This window comes from Octodon degus, unplaced genomic scaffold (genome assembly GCF_000260255.1).
Source record: "Octodon degus isolate 3935 unplaced genomic scaffold, OctDeg1.0 scaffold00013, whole genome shotgun sequence".
NCBI classification, from domain to species: domain Eukaryota; kingdom Metazoa; phylum Chordata; class Mammalia; order Rodentia; family Octodontidae; genus Octodon; species Octodon degus.
Window position 1 is genome coordinate 16,151,327 of NW_004524589.1, and position 5,900 is coordinate 16,157,226.

At 36.4% G+C, this 5,900-nt stretch overlaps 1 pseudogene; it reads right to left on the reverse strand.

Annotated features, from left to right (window-relative positions):
- The window catches only part of LOC101579503, a 6,773-nt pseudogene extending 1,283 nt beyond the window's left edge, over window positions 1–5,490 (reverse strand).
- Window positions 5,491–5,900: the final 410 nt, after the last annotated feature.

Sequence of the window (5,900 nt, forward strand, 5' to 3'; positions counted from 1 at the left end):
TGGCATGTGGTGCTGGGGGATTGAACCGTGGTCCCTGATGCTTTTGCTAAGCTTGTTCTAAGTAGGTGCTTTAGACCACTGAGCCATCTCTCCAGCCCAAAATCAGTTATAATAATCTTTCAGCTAAAGACATCTAGATTCTCTTGCAAGTCAACTATAAGACTCAGTTTCACTAGGCTTATTATACTTCTTTAATTTGTTCTCAAACAGAAAATGCAGTAATTCCTATTCTTGAGAACAGAGGTTTCTAAGAGGTGACTCAAGAAGTTATTTTTTTTCTTGTGGTGTGATGTTAGATGATCAAATGCTTCAAAACAGTAGGAATAAAACTTCAATGCTTCTTTGCAACTGTAGGTAGCTAGGGTTCGATTATCTAGAACATCATAAACTTTCCCTCGCAGAAGACAAACAGAACTCTTCATTGAGGATGGTGACATTTTCCAGTCACTGGAAGAGTCTTTCAAGCCACTTTCACCCTTCAAGTATTTTCCAAATAATCTTTTGTTGATATTCCTTCCATATCAAGAATATCAAAAGCCTACTGATACTCTTTTGCAGCATAATGACATCTGGCTGCAAGGTAATGACATGCTTCATACAATTTGTCCAATTTTCATGAACAAAGGGTGTGGGCTAACCTGTGACACTGTGCTGTCAGACAATGACACCGAGCCAGCCAACAAACACCCTGAGGGTCCTTTCATCCAGGCACTGCCACACACGCTTCCTCAGCTGCTCCAGGTTCATGGCCACGCAGCTGGCAAGCGCCCCTTGCCCTAGACCTCAGCTGCTCAGTCTCTAAAGGTGCACTCCTGAGCTTGCCTTTGAAGTTTCTCTCTGCTTTGTACCTAAGGGCTTGTTTAAGCTTAGAAAATAACCTATGTCACAAATATTCACTCTAAGAATACTCCTAGTGAAACTCATGCTAGTCCTATTGTCCTTCCTCCTCCTCCTCCCCCTCTTCTTCTGCTTCCCTCTAATTTTCTGATTTTATCATCTTCTCCCCTCTAATCCCTTTGCTTCTGCCTTCTTCCTTTTATTTCTTTTCACTATCATTTATTTCTCTCTTTTCCATCTTCCCAGGATATTTTTCCAGATACTTTTCTTCATCCCATGTGTAGAATCCTCCACTCAACATTACTTTCAGCTAAAGAAAAGGCTATTGTCAACCTTTTCTCAGTAAGTTTTGAGATTAAATTTCTTCAAACACATTCCATACTATAAATTCTCAATTCACTTCCAGATGTATAAAATTGCTCAGAATAATGCTTTATATCATGGCTAAACCCATCTCAAGTTAAATGTGGATTACATGTACCTCCTTTGCAGATAAGACATCATCATTTATCTACTAATAGGAAATGAACTGGGGTAGTGCGGAAGTTGAAACAGTCTAGAAATGGTCTTCTAGAATTGAACTATTAATGATGGGATTGTCCACACCATATAAAGTTCCAGGGGTAGTACACAGTGTGACTATAAAGTTCTAACTAAGAAAAACAATAGAAATATAACAAAACTTGTTAAAGGGATAGGCAGACAGTGATGTTAAAAAGGAAAGCTGCCAAAAGAAATCTGGCATGGACAAAGCATATGAAGATATATACCCAAAAGGTGGAGCTAAAACTTCATCAGCAAGAGCTGAGGAAGAACAGCTTGTGGATTCCAAACTGTGTTGGAAAACTGAAGAGTTCATGAGCCAGAGGAGTTGAGAACTCTTTGTGTTCAAAGAGCCAAGAGCTATTCAGCAGCCAGTTACACCCTTGGCTTGAAGATATGCCTGAAGCCCCAGTGGAAGCATCATGGACAAGAAAATGGATGAAGACTGAAAACAATGCAACTGAGGCAGCCTGTGCACAAATCCAATTGAAAATCAATGCCTTTCTAGTTCTGTGTGAACTGAACACACCTTTTATAAAGCAGAGATAAAATCTTCATACAGTATACATCAAATAGACACCTCTATTTTACATGCTTGGCATTCGATAGAAAATGACTTGAATGATTTACTTTAAAATGTTGTCTACAGTCAGAGCACAACTGAAAGCAAAACAGAATGGCATGAATGTCAGGCCTGAGGCCCTGGCGAGAACCTTCCTAACAGACACCAAATTGTGTTTTGTTTTGTTTTGTTAAAACAGTGCATTGTTATTGGTTTCTAAAAACAAACTATGTCATTTAAGAATACAACCTTAAACTCAAAATTATACATTATAAAATATTGAATTAGAGACATTAGTCAACAGCTAACAATGAGTTTGTAGCCTGAGGGTGTTTTTAACAAGATTGTTTTCTGTGTGTAACTATCGTGGTGTACATTTTGCTAACAGAGAGCTCTTGAAGGATCCAGGAGTCGATAAGCTTTCTTAATGTGTTCTCTTAATAGGCCACTTACTTTCTATTTTGAGGGTTATCAAGGCTGCATTATTTATTTAGATATACATTTGATTTAGAGATCAGCCTCTCAGATCCAATGCTGTACGCGGCGTTTATTGAGTGCCTACTCTTCTAAGCTCTTAAATATAATGTGCTCATTGCCTGGTCCTTCCCTTCTAATAGCATGATTATATACTGTTTTTAATATACTTATTATTTTTGTATTTGATAATATAATTCTTTAATAGCCATATGGGAATCTCTGTGCAGCTCGTTAAACATGGAAAAGCTCTTAAAGGGAGCAATGTGGGTGAGCTTTTTCTCCCTTGAGCCACAAAAGGCTGTAAACTTCTTTTCTTTCTGTTAAAACTCATTTCCCTTCCTGGTTCCCACTTTGTCTGACATTTTATTGCAATGTTCCTGAAATCTATTTTGTAGGATTTTTGTGACTGTAACTGCACATTGCAGTTTCAATAACACTGTTTTCTTTTAGTGAACTCGATGCCTTCAAAAACAACTATACTTAAAGTTTCATATTATAATTGTATATTTTTTTGAATATAATATGTTCACATAAAAATATAAAGGAAATAGAAGATCAAAAGTTGAGTAGTATGACTACATAATGCTAATAGTTTTAATTTTGCCAAGCTTTAATTTCTGCCAAAAACTGTCAGAAGAATGAAGGTTTTACTTTCTTTTAGGATATTACTTCTGGGAAACTTTTCTCAACATCTCTTCTCCACTTCCTGCTTTCAACCCTCTTAGAACAGGCTTTCTGTCTTGGCAGGATGCTTCTAGTTTTTGCATTTCCTCTATTTCCCACCTTTTGTCTTTCCATCGTCAGCAAAAGGATTGACAAATAATAGGACCATTTTGCTAAGCTGAAAATAGTACACTGGATAGTGAAAATTCAATAACTGCATTAAAGAAGCAGATAGTCTAATTAAAAGGATAAAAATATCTAAAATGAATCAAGTAAGGAAGAACTAATTTGCATCATTACTATAATATCTCACTTTCTGGGTATTTGCTTTATATTAACAGCTTTGTACATACACATAATCTAATTTATTGACTGTGAGCCTGGGAATGTTTGGCTGTCTTTCTAAGTTGAAGAGGTTTCTTCAGACAATTAAGAGGTCTTATTCCCCACATATTAAAGCCATATAAGTTTAGTGAGGGGAGTTATTGCCACAGGATTCAGGAGACAAGGATAGATGAAATGTGAATTACATAAATATTAAACAAATTCATAAATAAAAGTCAGTGAACATGGATGAAATACGTGTGTGTGTGTGTTTGTGTGTGTGTGTGTGTGTGTGTGTTCATGCATGTTTTCAAGGAACATACCAAAGAGAAAACTTACCAATAAAAAGTAATTTCTCTCAGAACCTGAATAAGTCCCTTAGAGTGTGGGAGTGCATTTTAAAAGGATAGAAGCCTGAGGACCACTGTAGGACTGCACACTGAACCAAGAAAAAGATGGAGTGTTTCTGCAAAGAAAACATACACATAAAAACATTTGTTCTATCTGGACAAAACCAGGTCAGTTCAAGAGTAGGTCACACAAGGGGGATGATGCATACAGAACAGGAGACAGCGCAGGAGACAGATTGGAGCCTTTACACAAAATGGAGTCTAAGTGGTCAGCAGGGGCTTTCTAAAGTACATCAGGCATAAATAGTGTTAGACTTTACAAAGAAAATAACAAGCACAAAATAGCCCTGAGAAATTTTCTTACAGATTGAGACTGGAATTGATAAATGATCAGTTACAATAGGGGAAGAACAATATATAATTTGCCAAAAAAAATCTCAGAAGAATTCTAGAAGAGACTGGAAAAGAAACCAATGAAATATCACAAGAAACTCCCAAGAAAACAGGAAACCAGCAAGATGCCAAGTATGTCAGGAAAACAAAACACACATGCTGTTAGTGTAAGTGACACCTATGTATGGAATGCAACAAGTGTTAAAATTGTCTTATGTGTGTTAATTGAAGCAAAGATTATTTCTGTGGTAGAGTTTTGTTTTCATTTTCATTGTAGTTCACATAGAATTTTATTACTGCTATTGTTTTTTAGATCTTGCAAGCAAATAAGCAGTTGATGCTGAAAATGTTCATGTCTGTTCTAAATACTGATTACATATTAAAATTTTAATCTTTTATTCTGTAAAAGAATAATAAAAACATTTGTTCTGTAACAAGTTGAAATTCAGGAGATAAAACAAGCTTGAAATACCCATGAAAATACGTTGAACTGGGCTACATTGACAATAAAATCAGAACTCGAAGCACTAGAGAGAATTATATGAAACAGCTGATAGAGTTATTTATAAAAAAATGAGCAGAAGGGCCAGCAAGATGGCTTAGCAGACTAAGCACCCACTTTGGTAAGAGCAGACACCAGAGTTTGATCTCCAGTCCTGCTGCACCAGTCCTGCCCAGCGACTGAGTCCGGGCATGATGGTACACACCTGTAATTCCAGTGCTGGGAAGGCTGAAAACCAGAGGATCACTGCGAGTTTGAGCTGCATAGTGAGACCTTGTACCAAATACATAAAATGAAAAAAAAAAAAAGAGTAGGATCTTGGAAAGTGTTAAGATGTTTTTGATAGGAGAGAAAGTGTTTTCGGTAAGGAGAGGAAATAAAAGACAAGCCGATAACAGACATAAAGCTTCTTGTCTCATGTGGATAATCCAACTCACCAGTCACCATTATTGAGAATGCATAGAAAATTTAATTCATTTTACTGCTTTCGAATACTCACTGAATTAGTAAAGTAAGGAAATACTGGCATCTGGCACCTTTTAAAATTCATGTTATAAATTACATATGTTTGCATAGAAATAGTCAAGTTAACAATCACCCTAGAGTTCATTTGCTTTGTCTTTGGGCATTTCTGTTTGCTTTATATTTGAAATGATTTCCATTTACATTGCAGAACCATTTTATTTACTACTTCAGAAGTTCAGTCGCCCTGGCTTTGCCCTCTGGACACATCCTCTTTTCATGTTACAGACCTCTACTTGGGGACCTCTTGTCCTTCCTGGACCACTCTTCCCTGCTGTTTCACAAGACAGCTGCTCTTCGCTGGTGGTCTCTGCCATCCGTTAGATGCCCTCTGCTCTTTGGGCAAAAGGAGAAGCTTGGAGTGAGCTCTCTTATTTCATTTTTATATTGAACTATTTGGTCAACTTCAAGTATCTTAACATCATATTAAGAAATACTGTGATATAAAATGTTCCAAAAATACATTTAAAAACTTAAAACATGTCTTGGTAAAAAAAAAAAAGGCATTTAAGAAAGACTATATCTAAAGTGGATTAAGATCCTTATTCAACTATGTCATTGCAATGTCACCATTAGAATGGCCAGCCAATAGTCTAATAGTGTAAGTCAGGTTTTGAATCATGCATGGATTTTAATTAAACTCAACGTCTTGATACAACCTCTTGGTGATAATGCTACTATTATGATTAGTAATTTTATTATTATTGATTCTTTTGAAAATTTATTA